The sequence below is a fragment of the Symphalangus syndactylus genome, chromosome 3 (genome assembly GCF_028878055.3).
Source record: "Symphalangus syndactylus isolate Jambi chromosome 3, NHGRI_mSymSyn1-v2.1_pri, whole genome shotgun sequence".
NCBI lineage: Eukaryota > Metazoa > Chordata > Mammalia > Primates > Hylobatidae > Symphalangus > Symphalangus syndactylus.
The window spans coordinates 106,795,515-106,818,802 of NC_072425.2; the positions used below are offsets into that span (position 1 = coordinate 106,795,515).

The 23,288-nt window shown below is 36.9% G+C and overlaps 2 long non-coding RNA genes across 3 annotated transcripts in view; one reads left to right on the forward strand and one right to left on the reverse strand.

The window, feature by feature from the left end:
- The window catches only part of LOC129479487 (uncharacterized), a 216,075-nt gene that overhangs the window by 120,775 nt on the left and 72,012 nt on the right, over window positions 1-23,288 (forward strand). Inside the window, exons 4-5 of one of the 2 annotated variants that reach the window (XR_010119642.1) lie at window positions 5,056-5,100; window positions 7,697-7,771. The exons of the other annotated variant lie outside the window; for it this stretch is intronic. This is a non-coding gene — a long non-coding RNA (uncharacterized lncRNA). Of the gene's footprint in view, window positions 1-5,055; window positions 5,101-7,696; window positions 7,772-23,288 lie in introns of those variants that run through there. 2 annotated transcript variants of the gene reach the window in all.
- LOC134736009 (uncharacterized) overlaps window positions 14,531-23,288 on the reverse strand; it is a 46,319-nt gene continuing 37,561 nt past the window's right edge. Inside the window, exons 3-4 of the long non-coding RNA XR_010119644.1 lie at window positions 20,457-20,578; window positions 14,531-18,330 (exon numbers count right to left, since the gene is read on the reverse strand). This is a non-coding gene — a long non-coding RNA (uncharacterized lncRNA). The remainder of the gene's footprint in view (window positions 18,331-20,456; window positions 20,579-23,288) is intronic.

The window sequence follows — 23,288 nt, forward strand, 5'->3', positions numbered from 1 at the left end:
CTAATCAGAAATTCTGCAGGTGGTTACATAGCTGAATGTAATATTACCTGTTGTTGGGAGTACTTTGTTAAGAACCTCAGGGGAGAGATAGGAAGAAAAAACAGAAGGTGACCAGCATTTAATAGGTTATGGCCATTACCTTCATAGCCTTTATTTATTTTGCTGAATTCCCCTCATAATTTCCAGAGTGAGCTGCATCTTCGTTTCGCTATCTATTATTACACACACCACCATGGCACCCCTGGTGCTTGGAAAGTGCCCTAGATACTGGGAGCAGTGAATTCTTGAGAATGTGAATCCATCCTGAGGCTTGGTGTATGAATTAGAGTAAACGCCCTTTTGAACAAGGTACTTGACTTTGTTTTGCAGAAACATAGCTTTTGTTGCCTTTTCAATATCCTTTAATTCTCTCAGGGTGTGAAATCCTCTATTAATTTGCCTAGTTTCTGTTCATCAAATCCCCTATATCCAGGTAGGATGTGTACCTCAAACACTGCTGGAGAATTTCCAAAATATGGTTGAATGTATATCAAAATTTTCCATTCTTGAAGATTGCTTAGAGCAATCGAAACATACATTTTAACAGATAAAAGGAGTGATTATGAGTTATTTAAATTGCTAGTTTCAACAACATTTAACTTATTTATTCATTATGGTATTATAGTTCTATAATACTATATATAGTACATATATTATTTATTTTGTTTTATAATAGCAGCACATGATCACTTAGGATAAATTGGAAGAGAAAGAAACAGAAGTTATTTTGATGTAGTTTCACACTCAGTGATAAAAACTGTTTATATTTCAATACATTTCCCAATATTGGTATATTTGTATAACTTGCTTCCTCACATATTTGTAGTGTTTCTCCCATGTTACTAAATATTTTTAAGCATGTGCTTTTGTGACTAAATGACATTCTATTAAAGAAAATTGCCATAATTTCTTTAATGCTTTGTTATTACTCATTTAGCTATTTCTCATGTTTTGCTGTTACAGTCACATTATGGTGAGTGTTTTTGTGCATATTTGATTATTCCTTTAGAAATTCGAATTAGAAAAATTCCTGAGGGTTAAATTATTGCATTAAAATATTAACATTTTAAAACCATATACACTGTCAAATTGCCCTTTGTAATTTGCCCTGAAAATTTACAGTTTCTTCAACAGTGATTAAAATATGTGTTTTTTTTAACCAGGATAAATCAGCTCTTCTAATAAAGAGAGTTTTTGATTTAAATAAAAGGTGTTTAAGATGTTAAAGAAAGGAGTTAATAATTTCAGAGGCTGTGATAAGTGGCACTGAGATGATAAAACAGAAAACCATGTATAGTCCATTTCCAATTCCTTCCCCTTCAGTAATTTCTCTCAGTATGAGCTGCAACACCAACAAAAGTTGTTTTTATTGCTTTCTTTTTTTCTTTCTTTTTCTTTCTTTCTTTCTTTCTTTCTTTCTTTCTTTCTTTCTTTCTTTCTTTCTTCTTTCTTTCTTTCTCTTTCTCTCTCTTCTCTTTCATTCGTTTGTTCTTTCTTTCTTTCTCTTTCTCTCTCTTCTCTTTCATTCGTTTGTTCTTTCTTTCCTTTTCTTCTTTAGTTTTTGGCATTTGTTTGTTTTGTACTTTAGAGGAAGAATAATTCCTAATACTCTCAGTAAACTTATATTAGTTTCTCAGATCAATAAAGTGTCACAGAAACTGTGATCAGTGTGATTTCTGAAGGACAGTGGATCAACACATGGGCATTCAACAGCTCCTCTTCCACAGAACTCATTTTACACTCTGTTCAAATGTCTCCAGCAAGACTTAAAGGACTCCCAAACTATAGAAAGATCCTAATAAAAGCCCCAATCAGAGACTACAAGAGACTCTGCCTTATTCTTTCATCTATTGTCACACCCTGTCAGGCTTTCATTAAATTTCAGTCACAATAAGCCCTATATAATTCTTACACATCCTTCTCCTGTCCCTGCTTCTAAGCCTTGGCCATGATGTGTTCTTTCCTAGTTCATCTTTTCTCAAACCAGTCTCTGTGACTCCAAAGCTGTGCTTAAAAGTTTGTTGCCTTACAAAGTGTTCTGAATGTAATTTGCTCATTTTAGTCCCTTCTTTCTTTAGGGTTTGTTATAAAAATTTTTATGTTTAAAAATCACAGGGGCAAAAATTCATATGATTAAATTCTCACTGTATTGCAAAGCTCCTGTTTTTATTATTTTATTCTTCTGCCTTAATTTCCTATCCCCAATCCTATTTTTTGCTTGCTCTTTGGAAACCATTCTTATTTATTTAATGAAGGGCCTTTGACAGGTATGTGTACCTTTGAAAAATATACAGTGTTAGGATGGTGATATATACCTGACATTGTACAATGGCTTTCATACTCTTTATTGCTTTTCAAAATCAACATTTAGTTATGAAGATCTATTCATAATGCTATATGAATATCTAATGAATTAGTTCTGACTGCTGCATTGTATTCTATTGCTGGCAGATATCATATTTTAGTATCATATTAGATACCATATTTAGTATCAGTGTTCATTTTTTTTGTAAGCCTCTCTTGAGCTGCCCCACCTTTACTATTACAAACAGTGCTGCAATCAGTATTTTTATACTTATTTCCTTGTAGACATGTGGGGGAGTTTCTCTCAAGTATATATGAAGAAATGGGGTGGTTAAGTCATAAGAAATTATGATAAATGGAAAAATCACTCCAATTATTCACTTTTCCCTGTGTCCACACCCTTTTTCAAGTAACTTGAAAGTTCTGCTTACTTAAAGTGGGGTGTGCTTCCCATCACATAACTTGCTTTGCCAATAGAGTGTAGGCAGAAGAAACAGTGTGCCAGTTCCAAGCCTAGGTTTGAAGACCCTTCCCATGTTTCCACTTGCCCTTTTGTGCCCTTGCCATTGCCATGATGAGAACATGCTACAGCTGGCCTGCTAGTCAAGAAGGATGAGAAACATCTGGGGAAGACATCAACTCAACCAATAGTGAGGAGCCCAGACTAGACAAACCTGCAGCTTGATGCAGTCTCCAAGCCCTGTCCAGCCTTAATGAGCTGACTGGCAGCAGCAGATTAAAAAGAGCCTGATGGAGATCAGCAAACTGCTCCCACAGACACACAGTGGCATGAGGAATAAGTGTCTACTGTTGTAGGCCCCTGGGGTTCTGTAGTGAATTACAATGCACCCATGGCTGATTGATAGAGATAAGCACACCTGGACTGCTTTCCAGAATGGCTGTGCTAGTTTATCCTTCCAATAGGTCTGGACAAGGGCTCTTTCTTCCTCTTATCCTTGTCTACAGCATTGGTCATATTATCACATTTTCTAAGTTTTCTTAATGTGATGTCGTAGCTTATTTCATTTTGAATTTCTTACAAAAAAATCTCTTCATGCCGGGCATGGTGGCTCACGCCTGTAATCCCAGCATCTTGGGAGGCCAAGGCAGGCGGATCATGAGGTCAGGAGATCGAGACCATCCTGGCTAACACGGTGAAACCCTGTCTCTACTAAAAATACAAAAATTAGCTGGGCGTGATGGTGGGTGCCTGTGGTCCCAGCTACTCAGGAGGCTGAGGCAGGAGAATGATGTGAACCCGGGAGGTGGAGGTTGCAGTGAACTGAGATCGCACCACTGTACTCCAGCCTGGGCGACAGAGCTAGACTCCCTCTCAAAAAAGAAAAGAAAAAAATCTCTTCAAATATGTGATAACCATCTGGATTTCCCCTACTTTCAAAGGCCTATTTATGTCCTTTTTATATACTTTTTTCTTTAGATTGTTTGTGTTTTATTAGATTTGCAGGACTTCCTTAAATATCCTAGATATGAAATCCTTGAAAGTTTTAGGCATTGCAGATATCTTTTGCTAGTCTGTCACTTGTCTGTCCACATTATCTAAGGATGTCCATGTACTATTTAATTAATTTTGATATAATTCATCTTATCAATTCTCAGCCTTCATATGTTTGTGTTTTTTTAATTTAATCTTTTAAAAGCAATGATTCTCTAAACAAAGATTTCAAAGGTTTTATTCTATTAGCTTTTAACCTATATTTTTTCTTTTAGCTTTCTCTTTTCATGCTTACAATTTTAGTACATTTAGAGTTTACTTTTAAATATGTTGTATAACTTTTCATTGGTGTTTGTAAATACAATTTCTCTAAAAATTATGACTCTAAGATAATATAGCTAATTAAAAAACCAATATATTAGGTATAAACACTCAACTCAGCACATTTGTCTCTAAAGTTGTCATGTTGGGGTACCTGTTATATCTACAAATGTTTAAAACGCCTTTGGAACTGCTCCTTCAGAATTTCCTTCAGTGATTACATAACTTCTTTGAGGATATGCTTAATTGTGAAAAATTGAATCTGGATTTTGAAAATCACTCCAAATAAAGTGGTTGATTAAGGTCAGGAATATTAATTTCAATGAGAAAATGCAGTTCATTTACCTGTTTATGTAAAGTTGTGTGTGTGTGTGTGTGTGTGTGTTACTTTTGTTACTACTTTCTATAGATGTAATGTATCAAATATTGAAGAGTATGGGCCTGGACTTAAGAATGACTGGTTCAAATACTAGTTCCAAGTGGCCTAGATCAATTCTATATACCTCAATTTCTGCACAATAAACAAATGTGAGTATAAACTCATTCAATAGAATTATTGTGAGGATGGCGTGAGTTAGTAGTGCCTGGTGTGGAGTGAGCATTCATCATAATCATTACCTGAGTCATCCCATATTATCTAAGAGCCTTGCGTCTATGAGAGAAGGCCATTTCCTTAGTCCCACTTGTTTGATGATTTTCATTTTCATGATTGTTGCTGGCAGCTGGATCCATCTTTCCTTACAACACACTGTAGTGAGCCTGGGGAAATAGAATTTTTCTGTATACTTGTCTTCTGTTCTCCCTTGGATTTTAATTCTTTCTTCATCATACACCTGCCAATCAGAAAACCAAATTACTTACACACAGTATAATAACTCCATGCCTATTTATTTCATATACTTTTGAGGCAAACAAGTAATTATTTCTCTTTCTTTCAGACTTAAGAGTTTATTCTCAGCTTGCTGCCCTCAGCACTCTCACAAGTAGGTAAACGCAGTAAATTTTTCTGTGATAGTTAGTAACCATCAGCTTCCATTAGCATGTGTTTAAAATGTGCAGCAGTTGCAGCAGACTCCTATTTTTAAAATTTTGTTAGCTCCTAAAGGAATAAATTATAGCTTAAATCCAATATACAACTTATAGGCCCTAGCATGCCACTAGGCAGCATTTTTAACCTTCAACAAAAATAAAACATTCCCTCAAATTCAGGATATTGTGTCAGAATTAATGACTTAAATAGACATCTTATATTACTAAATTACAGGCAACAGTAACTACCCCACTGACTCCTACTTATCAGAAATAGAATCCTTTTGCATATTTTCTGTGGCTTAAATTTTCACCCTTCTTAATTACCTGCTTTTTCACTGCTGGCAGGCTTGTAGGGACAATTAAGTGCTAAGAGAATTATGAATGTTAAATTGGAGAAACAACTTGATGCTAAAGAAAGAGGGGATTAAAAATTACTCTTTTAATGGAGTATTTCTCCGTTTTATATGTCAAAAATAGAAGAAAAGAGGAGAGGACAACAGAGTATAGGAATAAAAAAATCAAAAACAGGTTGACAAAACCAAGTTTTCATGACATGTTTGGTTAGGACTAGCATTATAATCTGAGACAACACTATGTAAATCATTCATTCCAATAATAAACCATGGGAGTATGACCACTGGCCTTATTCCCATCGGATCTATGTTGTAATTGTTATAGATGAAGGTGGTCAAGGTAGACCGAGACTCTGGCTAGATTACTAGAGGAGGTAGGGGAGGCAGTCTGGGGTGTGAATGAAGATGGAAGCAAGCTGACATCTGAGAAAGTGAAGATGCTCTTCTGGCATTTTTGAGGTACTCAGATGAAGGAGCAGGGCTGAAGGGCAGCAAAGGCATATGGGTGATAAAAAGTTTGGGGTGGAAGAAAAACAATTGCCTCAAGCTCATTGCAATCATCCTTCTACATAATCAAAATTAAGGATGACCATTTACCAAAAAAGAAGAAAGTTGGTATAAAAGTCATGATACTGAATTCATTTTTATTGCATACAAGAAATAAGATGACAGGTTCAGAATGCAATGATGTATCAACAGGATCTGGACCCAGCAGTTTTGTTGAGTATTGGCAGTGATAAATGATTCAAGACTAATGCCATCGAAGTAAATAGCTTCTGTTTCCATCACTGACTTTGTACATACTCAGGTGGCTGTGTTAAAGAGAATTAAACACACAGCACCATATGGGAAGAATTATCTTGAGTTTTCCTTATGACTGACAGTAAGATAACACATTTTAACATGCAGGTTATGTTCAGACCAGTAAAGATTAGAGTCATGAAGATTTTCTTTTATATATTTGTCCTTATTTTAGAGTATGATGTTATAGCATTAAGTTAAATATAGCCACTACCCAGCAATACTTCAATCTACCATCTTCCTAATACATACATTGGCTTAATCTCTTCCTGAAGATTACATCTATCTCAGGAATAAGCACCAATATTTATGATGCTGTTTATTTGCTGTAAATCATTCAGCTCCTTAATAAAGCTCATCTGTATTCAATTCAGCCTATAGGAGTCATACCACATTGTCAGCCAGAATCTTAATATTTCAAGATATAATCTGATATAGATCAGAAGGCACTATGAGGTCAATTCAACAATTTACAGTTTCCTATTTATTCAGTACAGGTGCATTGTAATAAGTGTAGCTAATGCCTCATGATGTTGTTTTCTTAGATAAGAAATTGTTGGAATCAATCAGTTGTAAATCTTTAAGTCTGATTAGTTGTATATAAAATCAGGGTAATTCTGTAATATGAACAAAATTACCAGATTTTTGACCATGTAGTAATATATTTAACATTCATGGTAGAACTATATATCCTGAGCCTTTTTCAAGATGTTTTGTCTTTGTAGAAAAAGGTAGGAAGGAAGAAAGGAAAAAGATGAGGGAGAGAGGAAAGAAGATAGGAATGAAGGCAGGAAAAAAAGGAAGGAAGGAAGGAAGGAAGGAAGGAAGGAAGGAAGGAAGGAAGGAAACAATTGAATTAACTTCACCGTTCTTTCCCTACCAGCCAGGAGAAAAGGAGAAAGGAGTTAAACCTCAAGGGTCAAAAAGGTAGACTGAGGTCTGAGTAAGGCTAATATTACTAGGTAGCTGGTATCAGCTAAAAGCAACAAGTTTTCTCTCCTCTCTCCCACCCCGTTACTTTCTTCTTGCCTGGGTCAGCCTATAAGACTCAGCACAAAACTCAGATTGGCTGCTTTGATGTGCTAAAGCAAAGACTGGTCCGCACTGAATATATATCTGCTTATGTACTTGAGTCTAGCTGCAATATCTGCAGTGTGATTACTCTGTTTTGTAAGTCTTATAGTCACAATTATATACATGCATATGTGCTAAATCCTTCCTTCCTTCCTTCCTTCCTTCCTTCCTTCCTTCCTTCCTTCCTTCCTTCCTTCCTTCCTTCTTTCCTTCCTTTCTTCTTCCTTCCTTTCTTCCTCCTCCCTCTCTCCCTCCCTCCCTCTTTCTCCTTCCCTCTCTCCCTCTCTCAAACATTAATTAAATATCTATTGTATTTCAGGCAGATCCATGACCTCTGGGAGCACACAGTCTAGGAGGAACAGAAGCATGGGAACAAATAATTAAAGAATAATGCAATAGTATAATGAGCTATATTGACTGAGTGGTTGAATACGTTTGATGATCTCCACAAACCTTAGCCTATTTGAGAGGCTGTTAGGTCTCAATTCAAGCATCTTAGAAACACTACTAGTGACCTCAGGATACTGATGCCATACAGAATTAGAATAAAGAAATTTATTGCCATCACGACTGTTTCCTATATTGACACTCTTCAATTGCTACTCCAATTAGTGGATTGTAGAATAAATAATCGTTAAATGATATTTAAAACCTTGTATCTTATTACTAATGCACCCTGGAAACTATGATTAAATTGTGTTGGAAATGAAACTAGAATCTTCAGGACTAGGATGCTGTAATCATCATTTTAGTGTTTATTACATTTATGTTATTAATGAATCAGAGATATGACAAAAATCTCCAATTTATCAGAAAAAAATCATTAAAAATTGCAACTTTGAAGTTTCCAAGACCTATTCCCAATCTAAACAGGAAAGAAATGAGAGAACACAGTGTTTCCAAACAGTTTGTAATGGGAAATCTGTATAAAAGTATTTACATAACCAAGGGAAGCGCCTAGAGAAAGGAGGAATTTGCAGGTAAATTAATGCAATGGATTCACAGAAAAAAAAGGGGGGCTTTTGTAAGGCCCAAAGGTGCACTTTACAATGAATAATTCCATCAAAATTATGCGTGCAAATTAGATCAATTAAAGTGGAAGATGCTCAGTCACATACTGGTCTAAGAGTTAACAGTTCTGAGAATAGAACTAAAACCAATTCCAATTGAAATTGTCGAGAACATCCCAGGTGGAAAACAAAATAATTCCTAAAGGAACAAGAGTAAGTAAAAGCGTTATTTATTTTCTGTCTTTTTGTTTTTTTGACGGTTGACATTAGAAAAAAATTATACATATTTTGTCTGGCTATTTGTACATTTCTATTCTCCCTGAACAACAAAAATAACAACAAAAAACACACAAGAGAAAGGCACAAACCTTTTCTAAGGAATACAAAAAGGCCAACCAAAAATAGGTCCAAAGTGGTGAGCCTAGTTTTATCAAAAATTAGAGATGACTATTTATTCACCTGCTTTGTGTTAGACTTTTTCTATACTCACTGAAATCAAATACTTCTTGTTAACTAAGGACTTATAAGAGAGAAATGTGAAAACTAAACATGTTATTTTAAGAAAAAGCACATAGATAAGGTGAATTGGTTTGCATAGCAAACTGTTTATTGCTCAGATGTCTGTGGCATCAAGAGCATTCTTCTAGTTTCAGCTGGACTCCTGTATTTCTGGTCAGCTGTAGGTCGAGTAGCAGCTCTGCCTATGTAGGTAGGGCTCTCTAGCAAAATCGGGCACCAGCCCACTTGGAGACTGGGGTGCTTCAGCTCTTCTCCACATTGTCCTTCACTGTGCAGCGGACTAGCCCAGGCTTGTTCTTAATGGCAAATGCAGTGGGTTGAGACAGTGGAGGTAAGTGAGCTGTCTTAAAAACCTAGGTTTGGAATTGGTGTGCTGTGGCTTTCCCCATATTCTGTTGGTCAAACAGATCAGAATGGCATCCTATATTCAAGAGGTGGGGAGGCCGGGCACGATGGCTCACGCCTGTAATCCCAGCACTTTGGGCGCCTGAGGCGGGTGGATCACAAGGTCAGGAGATGGAGACCATCCTGGCTAACACGGTGAAACCCCGTCTCTACTAAAAATACAAAAAATTAGCTGGGCGTGGCGGCGGGCGCCTGTGGTCCCAGCTACTCAGGAGGCTGAGGCAGGAGAATGGTGTGAACCTGGGAGGCGGAGCTTGCAGTGAGCCGAGATCGCGCCACTGCACTCCAGACTGGGCGACAGAGTGAGACTCCTCAAAAAAAAAAAAAAAAAAAAAAAAAAAAAGAGGTGGGGAAATTGACTCCATCTCTTGATGGGGAGAGTTTCAAAGTCACGTTTTCAAAGGGCCATTTGAGAGACCATTATGTGGGCCATCAATGTAGTCAGTTTCTCTCACAGGAGATAAGCAGCTTTAAGGGAAACAAGACTTTATTGCAGACAAATTATTATAGGCTAGCAACATCGAAACCATTGCCCCACAAAATGACCTGTGCTGGGAAAAAAAGAAAAAGAAAAAAAACCCAGCAGAGAAAGAAAAGCGAACACTGAACCACAGAACAGCCTGTCCTTCATTACTCGTTCCTTTTAACTAGCATTATCTAATAATTACCAGAAGCTTTCCATGTTGTTGGCTTTATGCCATACTTCTAGCACAATAACAAATAACACTAGGTAACATTTATTAAGCACCTATTATTTACTAAGTACTAGACTATATTACTAATCTCATTTAATCTTTAAAATGACTCTCTGATGTCAAACTTATTAAAAGAGAAAAAATGAAGGCATAGGGGAACTTACCAAAGAAAACACCCCTAATAAGTAATAGGATTTAAATCCAGAGTTATCTGAAACTCAAGCACATGCTTTTCTTTATTTTTAATATGAGTGTTTAATTACATAAGTAGAAATCCGCAGGAGTATTCGCTGCCTATTCTGGTAACAAAAGACTGCTTTAGCTTCACGGTCCAGGTGCCTTACAGGGGTCAAAGCCTAAGATGGTGTGTTGCTATCTTCCCACCTCAATCATTGGTTGACCTGTGGGATCCTAACTACTCAGTACTCTAGAGTGAGTCTCAAGCTTCTTCTAGGATCAGTGGCTCACCAAAGACAGGCCAGCAGAGGTCAGCCCAGGTGCAGACAACAAAGAAGTGCTTTGTTTGCGGAGAATTTAAAAGCAATAATGAAACTACACATTTTTGTTTTTGTTTTGTTTTGTTTTTTAAATCACCACCTGCTGGCAATTCTAAACAAGGGTAATGAGAAAATACCCCTCCCTACCAATCTATCTGTGTCTTTCCCCAACTTGGAATGTGCTGGGTACGATTATTGGGATGAAGATGCTAGCTTCTTTGTCTGGATTCAAATGGAGGAGCCAAGGCCCTAGGAATTGTTGGCAGTTCTCTTGTGAAAAAATGTAGACCTGTTAGTGGAGAAAGAAAAAGCCCAGGGAAGTGGAGCCCAGATGTGATCTTGTTGATAATATAACTTGAATCAAGCCACAAATAAAGTTTCGTTGGGCCTATACATTTTCAGCTTATCTGAGTGATTTCCCTCTTTTTAAAGACTGGTTTATTTCAGAAATCCAACCAATAAATGAGAAAACATCATTCTCCTCCTCCTCCTGCTCCTCCCCCTCCTCCTCCTCCTGCTCCTCCCCCTCCTCCTCCTCCTGCTCCTCCCCCTCCTCCTCCTCCTGCTCCTCCCCCTCCTCCTCCTCCTGCTCCTCCTCCTCCTTCTTCTTACTCCTCCTCCTCCTCTTCCTCCTTCTCCTCCTCTTCCTCTTATTCTTCTTCATCTTCTTCTTCTCCTTTTCTTCTTCTTCTTTCCTCTTCTTCTTCTGCATAGGGTCTTGCTTTGTCACCAAGGCTGAATTCATTCTATTTTAAAACCGACTGCTAAGGTAAAGCTCTCTTTGGCTGCTATAATTTGTGCTTGTCCCTCAGGTTCAGCAAACATTTTCTGTAAGGGGCCAGAGAGTAAATATTTTAGGCATATATGTAGTGTTAATGAAATTCTAATTTAATTAATTAATTAAATATTTACAAGTATATTTATAGTCTCTGTTACCTACTAGTCAACTCCTCCGTTGGAGACTGAAAGCAGCCATCAGCAAAATGTAAACAAATGATTGTGGATGTATTCTAGTAAAACTTTATTTATGCACAACAAAATTGGAATTTTATACATGTGCTTCAAAATATTCTCTTCCTCTGATTATTCCCCCAACCATTTGACATTGTAAAAACCATTCTTAGGACACTGACATTGTAAAAACCATTCTTAGGACGCAGACCTCACAAAACCAGGCAAGCCATAGTTTGCTTCTCCTTGCATCAGACCATTTTAAGTACTCATAGACACAGGTATCTATGAAAAATAAATACTGTTGCTCAGTGATTTTGCAAAATATAAATTGTATTGATATATATACCATTCTAAAACATGCATTTAAAACTCAGTGAAGGGTTTTTACACATTTAACTGTTAGTCCAAATCCTCCTTTTTAACTGCTTCCTAATACTGAATGCTTAATATTGATATATGAATAGTTGATACTTTATACTTATATTGATATAATACTGGTAATCCTAAGAAATAGGTTGTTTCCATCTTTTGCAACAAGCATTTTTACTCAAGCCACCTTATTCCCAGGCACAGTACCTTTTTAGGGTACATGCTCAATTGCTACTAGAAATGTGCTACGCACATTTTAAATTTTAAACCATATGAGACTATCACATTCCTTACACCCTCACAAACAATTGATAGCATTAAATGTTTTAATATTTTGACAATCTGGTAGACAAATATGTTGTTTGAATTTTTCCTTCCCCGAATATTAGTGAAGTTGAATACATTTCTGTACCTGCCTTGGCCATATGTATTTTCTCTTCTATGAATTGATCATTCCTTTCTTTTGCTAATTTTTTATTGCACTATTTGTCCTTTCCTTGTTGATTTGTAGGAATTCTTTATATATTATCGATGAAAATCTTTTGTCATTACCTTGCAACTATTTTCTCCTAGAATGTCCACATCTATTTATTTGATTAGTATTGTATTTTATCAATCAGAAATCCTAACACTTGATACAGCCAAATTTATCAATTTTTAGTGTCTTGTCCCAGGATCTTTCCTGTTTCAAAGACATAAACATAATTATTTATACCTTCTTCCATTATTTTATTATATTGTCTTTTATATTTAGGTATTTTTAATCCATTCAGAACTTAATATTATAATTGCTATGGAATAATATAACTGCTTTTTTTTGAAATAACTAAGCAATCATCTGAGAAGTACTTATTGAATAATCTGTCATTTCAACATTAATATGAAATGCTACATCTATCATGGTCTAATTTCCCAAATATGTATGGGTCAATTTCTGAATTATCTTTTTAATCCCTCTGATGTATTTGTTTATGCTTTAGCCAATTCCACACAGTTTCAATCACAATACCTTATGATATACTTTAATATCAAACAGGGAAAAGCCATCTTATATTATTTTTAAATATTGTCTTGTCTATCATTATGCATTTACTCCTATATGTGAATTTTGGAATTATGTTTTCAACTCCCATGAAAAATTGTATTGGGATTTTGTCTGGAATTCATTGAATTGATATATTAATATGATAAGAATTGACAGCCAAAATACTGAGTTTATGCATCTATAAATATGGAATATCTTTTCACATATTAAAGGGTTAAAGGGTTTTTAAAGGTTCTTCAGTAACATTCTATATTTTCCCATGGATTAAAAAAATTAACTGGTTATATTTCTAGCTATTTTGTCAGTTTTGTATTTATCAGAAATGACATATTTTTTCTTATTATACTTATTGTATTATAATTGGCTTTCTTATTATATTATAATTAATTATGCAAGTCTCTAGACAAGCTATCAATGTTTATACATAAATGATTTTATCTTATAGTTTGCTATCTGAGATGATTATGTGCTATCATTAGCTATATATGACTCCAGTGTTTTATGTGAATTATAACACAAATTTAGTAGCTTGCTATGTTTTCCTATACTCTGTAATGATTTGTATAAGTTGGGAATTCCATGTTCCTTGAAGGTTTGGTACATATCATTTGTGAAATAATTAAGTCTTAGTAAGTTTTGAGGGCCAGGACATAGTTTTAAGTTGTGATTTCAATATATTTGAAATCACAATATATTAAATATATTTGATTGATTATGGTCTACTCAGGTATTCTACTTATGTTGTGACAGTTTTTATCATTTAAACTTTCTCAGTATATCGTGCATTTCATTTTAACTTTATTGGTTTAATGTTACACATATGATCTTTACTTTTTAAGCCTCTATCTTTTGTGTAGTTATATCATAGATGATTACTATCTTTCTTATAGTAGAAAATCTAACTTTTAAGAACACAAAATTTAATTTGTACTTTATATTCAATGTCAATATTTAACCAGCACCTAAGTCATCTTTCTCAACAGGAGATTGATATGCTTTTATTTCCTTCTCCTTTCCTTCATCTCTTCCTCCTACCTCTCATGCCAGATATTCTTTGGATTATTTTTTTCCCAAGAGGCTACTGAAATTCATTTTTACATAGAATGTATGAAATAAATCCCAGTTATTTAAAATAATACACAAAACATAAAAAGATGGTCACAAATATTAAAGGCTATCATTGGCAGGGGTTCTGGTTAACTTTCCTTTTTATGTTTTTGTGTTTCAAACATCCCCCAAAATATCAATACTCAATTTTTCTTCATGAATTATATTGGCTTGTATCTTTGATCTTCATGCATGAGATAATCAAATTACAATAAAAGAGACAGGGAATCCACTTGTTAAGCACACTGATTAAAAACTAATACTTATTTAGAATTAAGTTTTACTAGCTTTTGCATGTCATCGTTTCATTCCTCTTCTTCTCCTGAATTCATTTTTCTCTAACTGGAGTATATCACCTAGTATATCTTTCAGAAAGAGACTTTCAATGTTAACTTTGAGTGTCTTTGTATGTCTAATAAGCCTTTCATCACCTTCTCAGTTGAATGATCCTTTAGCTCATGAAGTTCTAGGTTTCAAATGATTTTCCATCAATGTTCTGACAACAATATCACAATTGGTCAAAAAGGAAAGGACACTAAACTCCACATATTATTTGATCTGAGATGACATAGAGTAATTATTACTTTTATTATCATAACATGCATTTATAGAGCAGTTTCTCTGTTAGAAAAATTATAATAAATACATTAGGTTATTTCATTTATTGTTTACAATGACACAAAGTAGATATTGTTAGTTATCCAATTTTATAGTTGAAAAACAAACACTTAGAGAAGTGAGGTAATATTGAAATGGAAATAGAAATTATATAATGGAGTCGGGAAACACATAAGGGTAGATTGATTAATCTGACTTTTTTAAACCTCTACTCCTACTTTCTGGAAGAAACCACCTGTAGTTTAAAAAAAAAAGACATTTTATGTTAAAATTGGGTAAAATGATCCATGTGGTCCTGCAGTGTTCAGAGTATGTGCCTGCTGTCTTTTAAGACTTTGTCTAATTTTGAAATTATAGTTGAGCACTTGACATTGGCCTCTCTGTGGAAGATAAAGTCCCAGGAGCAAATCAGCCAGATCTTTTTGGTCAGCCTCCATCATCCTTTCAGTTGGTTATTGCTATAAAGGTAATGAGGCATTCTCAAGGATAGCCTAGTTAAAATTCTTGTAAGCAAGTGCAAATTTACTTTCGGGGATGGTAGCCCATATGGGTCAAATTACCACTGGAAAATGTATGCTTTTCCAAGGAAAGGACCCAATTTGAAAGAGTATGCTAACTGGCCTGATAAGTGACACATGTCTTTATGGTCTTAACAAAACCAATTCTAGGATAGTGAAAGGAATTCCTAGTCAAGGATTTCATAGAAGCCATTTCTGAATGTTGTGAACTAATTTCCTATTTAAATTGCCAGTTCCTCTGTGATTTAGGATATTTGTTGAAACTACGTGACCTCAGAATTTCTGTGATCACAAGGTCTCAAAACTTTCATATTAATGTCAACTTGGCCATTCACTTCCTAAGAAATCACTGTGATTTTAACCAATTATATGCCACTTTTAGAACCAACCCTTTTCTTGTGTTGTGGCCACTCACAAGCATTGTTGCAGAAAACTTCCATGTTAGCTATATCTGCAGCTGTGCCTAGACCTGCTGAATACAGTACAGGCCCTTTTGCTTGTGAATAATAAAGTTTATATGCCAAATGATATGAATTACCATGATGGTTCCTTGACTTTATCCAAGTATATTTTGAAATACATTCTCTTTCATAGTGACCTTTCTTTTTTCAAATGTTTATCACATCCTTGAATTTATAAGCAGAATGTTGATGTCATTTGTTTTGGTTATTTATTGCTATGTAACAAATTTTCCTAATACTTAGCAACTTAAAACAACAAACATTGTTTCTCAATTTCTGTGGGCCAGGACTCAAGCACAGCTTAGCTAAGTGCCTCACCTCAGATTCATAAGCCTGCAATCAAATGGTCAGTGTGGTTTGCCTTCATCTAATGGCTAACTTAGGGGATGATCTACTTACAGGTTCACTCATGTGGCTATTAGCAGGCCTCAGATTCTCTTTGCCTTTTGGTCAGGGGCATCAGTTCCTTGCCACATGGGCCTCTCCACAGGACAGCTATCTTTTGTTGGAGCAAGTGAGTGAGGGAGCAAGAGAGGGCACTAGAGACAGAAGCCACAATCTTTTTGTAACCCAATTGCAGAGGTGACATCCTATCACTTGTTTCATAGTCTATTCATATGACGTGAGTCAATAAGTTCAGCCAACACTCAAGGGGAGGAGATAATAAAAAGGTTGTGATGACCAAGAGGTAGGGATAAAGGCCATTTTAGAGCCTACCTGTTGCTTATTTCTCCACAGTGTCTGCTGAAGTTGAAGTATACAAATTGACTTGTAAATATATTGGAGTATTTCTGTGGAGTGCTTCTGATAGCCAGCTTATTTAATAGAGGGGCATAACTCTCTAGGCAAGGATATAATTCTAAGCTCTTTAATTTTTATGCATAGTATTAATATTGATTCTGGAATAGCTGACAAGCTATAAGTGTATAGATATCTATCTCGCTTTAAAGTTTACAATTGTTAATTGAGTGTTTACACTATGCCAGGCACTTTCTAACCAACCTGTAAAATTCCTTTGCATAGTGGGCAGTATTCTCATTTAACCAAAGAAGAAACTCAGAGAGCTGATGTCAAGTACTCAGGATTACGTAGCTAGTAAGCTGGGTAATTGGGGCTAAAACCTAAACATAAAATCTGCCCTACACTTAGCCCAAAACCTGTCCAGAAAATCCAGCTTTGAAAAGACTTTCATCTAGCTTCCAGCAAAAATGAATTTAGGACAAATGATATTTTATAGTAATAATCTATGGTAGCTAATCTAAACCCTGGTTCATCAATATAATCAACTGGGGGATTTAAAGTATACATGGTTGTGTGGGCCCCATGTCAAGACCTGTTGAATCACAATTTCTGGGAATGTCTGGGAATAGTTATATACATTCTATTCTGGAGACATTCCCCAGGTAATTCTGATGGTCCAGGTTTGAGAAATGCTGATGCAAGGCTTACTTAATCATTTGTCCTACTAAATTAATATTTCTCAAAATGTGATCAATTGAGCTGATGTCTATTAAATAGTAATCTCTTAACAAGAATTCCTAGAACTGTATCTTAAGCAAGCTTCCTGGGAGAATCTTGTTTACATTAAAGTTTGAGAACTATCACTATACCCTTCTAAGTTCTACTCTTAAAATATCTTAGTTTGGCTCCCTAGTATTGTCACAACTGACAAACTACTTTTGAGTTTTTGGTTTTGCAGAGGATCCCAAAACATAACAAAACAAACAGAAAACTTCAATAATCTTTGCAAAATTATTATTAGGTATCTTCTATTTATTGTGATTTGCCAGGCAATAAACCAAAAGATAATTTTAATGTTTAGTAATGTTAATTACACCTGGTTTCTGGTTGAATTATTGTTCCTTTTTCTACATCATTATTCTTCGTTGAAGTAGGAGGAATGGCTGTCCTGTGCATTGTAGGACATTTACAAGCAACCCTGGCCTCTATCCACTATACACCAGTAACAATTCACCCATCCAGCTCCCTTAACTCCAGCTGTGACAACCAAAAACGTCTTTAGACATTGTCAAATGTCCCCTGGATAGCAAAATTGCTCCAAGTTGAGAACCACTGAATTACATGATTATCTCTCCTCACTCACTTTATAGTTAACAGTCTCACATCAATATTTTAATTGTAAACTACTATGAGCATTAATACAAGTAGAGATGTAAATTATAAACATATTGGAACAAAGACAATTATAACTATTAAAAATTCATTAATATTCAGAAATGGACTGAGACTTTATATAATAATCAACAGATTCCAAAATAATAGTTTTTCACTTCAACATGACGTTTTTGAGATCTGTGAAATTGCTTGCCATCCTGAGCTTGTTTTCTTGTCTAAAAATTTAGCTAGGATTATCAACAATACTTCAAAAATGTATCATAGTTCTTTAGTACATGATGGCACGTCCAGAATTGGTGGGTTCTTGGTCTCACTGACTTGAAGAATGAAGCCGCGGACCCTCGCGGCGAGTGTTACAATTTTTAAAGATGGTGTGTTCGGAGTTTGTTCCTTCTGATGTTTGGACGTGGTCAGAGTTTTTTCCTTCTGGTGGGTTCGTGGTCTCGCTGGCTTCAGGAATGAAGCTGCAGACCTTCACGGTGCTACACCTTTTAAGGCATCACGTCTGGAGTTGCTCATTCAACTCATTCCTCCCGGTAGGCTCGTGGTCTCGCTGGCCTCAAGAATGAAGCTGCAGACTTTCGTGCTGAGTGTTACAGCTCACAAAAGCAGTGCAGACCTAAAGCATTAGCAGCAACAATATTTATTGCAAAGAGCAAAAGAATAAACCGCCCACCATGTGGAAAGGGACTCAAGGGGGTTGCCACCGCTGGCTCCAGCCTGCTTTTATTCCCGTATCTGACCCCACCCACAATCTGCTGATTGGCCCATTTTACAGAGAGCTGATTGGTCCATTTTACAGAGAGCTGATTGGTCCGTTTTACAGAGAGCTGATTGGTCCATTTTGACAGGGTGCTGATTGGTGCGTTTACAATCCCTGAGCTAGACACAGAGTGCTGATTGGTGTATTTACAATCCTCTAGCTATACGTAAAAGTTCTCCATGTGCCCACTAGATTAACTAGAACAGAGAACTGATTGGTGCATTTACAAACCTTCAGCTAGACACAGGGTGCTGATTGGTGTGTTTACAAACCTTGAGCTAGACACAGGGTGTTGATTGGTGTATTCACAATCCCTGGGCTAGACACAGAGGGCTGATTGGTGTGTTTACAATCGTTTAGCTAGACACAAAAGTTCTCCAAGTCCCCACTAGATTAGCTAGACACAGAGCACTGATTGGTGCATTTACAAACCTTGAGCTAGACACAGAGTGCTGATTGATGCATATACAATCTTCCAGCTAGATATAAAAGATCTCCGAGTCTCCACCTGACTGAGGAGCCCAGCTGGCTTCGCCTAGTGGATTCTGTGCCGGGGCCACGGGCGGAGCTGCCCAACAGTCCCGTGCCACGTGCCCACACTCCTCAGCCATTGGGCGGTGGACGGGACTGGGTGCTGGTGGAGCAGGGAGTGGCACCCGTCAGGGAGGCTGGGGCCTGGCGGGAGCCCATTGCAGGGGGCAGCTGAGGCCCCATGAGAATTCGAGTGTGGAGCGGGTGGGCTGGCAGTGCTGGGGGACCCAGCAGCCCCTCTGCAGCTGCTGGCCCAAGTGCTAAGCCCCTCACTGCCCAGGCCGGTGGCGCCAGCTGGCCACTCTGAGTGTGGGGCCCACCAAGCCCATGCCCACCCGGAACTCACACTGGGCTGTGAGCACATGCACAGCCCCGATTCCTGACTGTGCCTCTGGCTCCGCACCTCCCCATAAGCAGAGGGAGCCAGCTCTGGCCTAGGCCAGCCCAGAGAGGGGCTCCCAAGTGCAGCAGCGGGCTGAAGGGCTCCTCAAGCGCAGCCAGAGTGGTGCCGTGGCCTGAGGAGGTGCCCAGAGTGAGCAAGGGCTGCCAGCACCCTGTCACCTCTCAATAGCATGTGTAATCTGTGCATGGATATTACAGAAGATAACATATTACATAGAACTGGTCAAGTGAAGGGCAGAAGAGAGGAATCATAGGGTTAGTATTTGTCCTTCATTATATATATTTTTTATTTATTACTCAGGAAAATGTCCTAAGACATTTGTCATAGCTCTGCGTTTGATGCTGGCTCCAGATAAGCATTGGTCTAGAAAAATAAGTATTTATTTATGGTATTTGAGATGGAGTTAATCTTGGATTTTTAGAGCTAGCTCTGATTAAAATTACTAGCATTTCTATTTACATTTTTTTCCTGTCTGTTGATATTTTGTAAAGAAATATTTAAGTACCAAGTGACTACATCTATGTGCCTCCAAATATGGGAATAAAAAATGAATGCTATAGTCATCTAGATATTCCTATGTTTAGATGTTTTATTATATGTTAACAACGCTAATTAAAACCAAACAGGACAGATAATAACAGGAGGCCCCATTTTCCTACATTCTCACATAAAAGAGAGCATGAGAAAATTGGAGTAATTTGAAGACATTTTATGTTTACATAATTAGAAAATACGTACTTCACTAAAATTCACTTCTTTTTTAAAAATGTCTAAAACACAGAGATACACTGTTATGTTACATTTAGGACTAGCATTCATTAGAATTATACTGCTTTACATAATTAGAAGGCCACTGAAAATAAAAGTAGTTTACTTTCATTCAATTAACACTAATCAAGCACATATATTATGCAGATGTTGTGCCAGATGCTAGGAAGACTAAGATGAATAATTATGGCTTCTGCCTTTGGGAGTTCACAGTCCAAAGGGAGAACAGACAGTTAAGTGACTAGTGGCAGCATAAAGTGCAAAGAGGTGCGTACTGTACCATGTGAACATAGGCCATAGATGGAGGGACCAGCAAGCAGCTCTGTGTGGCTGGAGGTCACAGAGCTCAGTGGCAGGTTGTTTCAGAACATGGGCTGTAATGGTGGGCTGCAGACTTCATTCCTTAGAGAAAAAATAAAGTGAAAATATTTTCTTCAGTTACATTTGCTAGAGTTATACAAAAGCAGGATAGTAGTTATAGTACTTTTTTGCTGCTTTTATTGTAACCAAATAAATCAAGTTTTTGTTTTTGTTTTTAACTCAAATCTGACCAGTGGTGTTATTTACCAATAAAAATACTCAAAATCAAAAAATAATATCTCTATTACTTGGAACTTCCGGTTTCCAATAGAAAATGTTTTTCCTCTAACTACATAACTTTCACTAGTGTTAGATAAGAAATTTTTCACTAGTGTTATTTAAGAACAAGCAAAGCTTGAAGTGACAAAACTTGTGGATGTATTTTATTTTCCTGAAGGTCATGTCAATCATAGACTCGGTGCCCCATGTTTTAAACAATTGAAGCCAATTCCTGTCATTTTTTTTTCATACTGAGACAGTGGCTAAGGGTTTGACTCTATCTTTAGGTAATTTGATATCATAAAACCCATGCCAAAGCATTAAGTCACACTAGCCTATTGGGGTGCTCAGGATATATCCAAGTGTGTTAAGGGTACCATCAGTAACAGCCTTGGCTTCCCAGGGAGTTGCTCTCTTACTCACACGTCCTTCTTCCAGATTAGGTGTCCTGAGCCTCCTGGTCTTTTAGCTTTCTCTTTGCCAACCCTACTAGTAGGAAAAAATCTGATATTTTTTAGTGTAAATTTACACTACTGCATGCTTCTCTCTGGGTTACTTGCTTTTAAGGTCTTACCTTTTATTTTGAATACAATAAATTGTGATATTTTTTAGTAGAAAAAGGAGATAACATTGAATAAATTATGTTAATCCAACCCTGACTCAGTACTTACTACAATGTGGAAAGTGGGAGATGCTTAGTAACTACTTAAAGGCTCATCAAATATTAGCTGCTTAAGAAAGGAAAGCAAAGTATGTAATTTCCTATCTTTAAATAATGTTAGAAGTGGGAGAGTATATTAGAGACCATCTATTTTAGTCCCCTCACTTTACAGATTAGCAAATTGACAGCTAGCAAGTGAAGAACCAGGAGCCCAGAGTCGCACAGCTGGAAAGAGAACTCAGATCTCCTCAGCACAATTCATTTCCCACTATGCAACAGGCTATTTCCCACGGAGCAGACAACACAATTTCTGATGCAAAAGACTGAAGGTGGATAGAGTTTGTAATACACAAATGTTAGCTGTGGCATTTTGACTCTTATATTATTATTTCTGACTATCTTTACCATGACATTAGTCAAGCCCAGCACTGGAAACACTCTACAGGATTGCTCTTGGTCAATTATGACAACTTTTGCTTTGTTTTCAGAAGTACTAATTAATCACTTAATCACTATGTTCTGTTTACATTTCATCATATATGCCTTTTTTTGGTTTTGTTTTGCTCTTTATTTCCATAGGTTTTGGGAGGAACAGGTGGTGTTTGATTACATGAATAAGTTCTTTTGTGGTGATTTCTGAGATTTTGGTGCACCCATCACTTAAGCAGTATACACTGTACTGAATTTGTAGTCTTTTATCCCTCACTTCCCTCCCACCCTTTTCCCTGAGTTTCCAAAGTTCATTGTATAACTCTTATACCTTTGCATACTCATAGCTTAGCTCCCACTTATGAGTATGAACACATGATGTTTGGTTTTCAACTCCTGAGTTACTTTACTTAGAATAATGATCTCCAATTCCACCCAGGTTGCTGTGAATGCCATTATTTCATTCCTTTCTACATATATGCCTTTTTGTTGGTACAGTTGAGTTTATATGATGTTTCATTTTCATTGAGAGCTTTGAGTCCCAGTTTCATCCATTTTTGCCAAAAATATATCCCATCTACATTTGTAAGCCAAATGTTCCCCAGGCTTACCAGCCTGTAAAGACAAAATGAAAATACATTACTTTTAATAACCATATTATTGATAACTTAGAACTGTCATCAAGTTTGACTACAGGGAATGCAGTCTCTCACCAAGTTCTGCCTGGGAATGCTTAAGTACTTTACAACTCAGGGCTGTCTTCTGGGGTTTTATCAGTCTTCTGTTTTCTACTCTGCCCAGTGAGTTGTTAGTTGTTCCACTGCAGGTCACCTCTTGATATTCTTAGAATGCAATGTCTCTGGAGCAATTATCCTTTCCCCCAACCCATGCATTCTCAATAGGGGTGACAGCAAATCCACAGGGGTGAAAATTGGTTCTTGGGGAGTGACAATATCTTACTCTTTTTATGTATAAAGCACAGAAGTGCATATGGATATGTAAACAGAGATATACGGTCTATCTGCAATATTAAAATTTCATAAAGGGAGGCAATTAGGGGAAAATTGCCTAACAAGGCTTCTTAGAGGGTTGGTAACAAAAAAAAAGTTGAGAAACACTGTTTTAACCCTTGATTCCAAGTGTGGAAACAGTGCTAGCCCCTTCCCCTAACTTTGTGTAGTCTGGCTTAGACTAACCTGTAGGTGTTTTACAAATTTTACTAAAGATTCTGGGGGTTTAGAAGGTGAGCATCCTGGATTAGTGCTAAATGTGGTCTCACTCAGATCATGTCTGCCCTTAGGGTGCCTCACAACCTGTTTCCCTGCCTGCTTCCTTTTCTGTCTGGAGCTGCTGCTTTTCAGGGTGACTGACCCTGGGAATCCCCCCTTCCTTCAGGATACTGGATACTCACAATGGGTAACCTTGCCTCATGGCCTCAAAAGG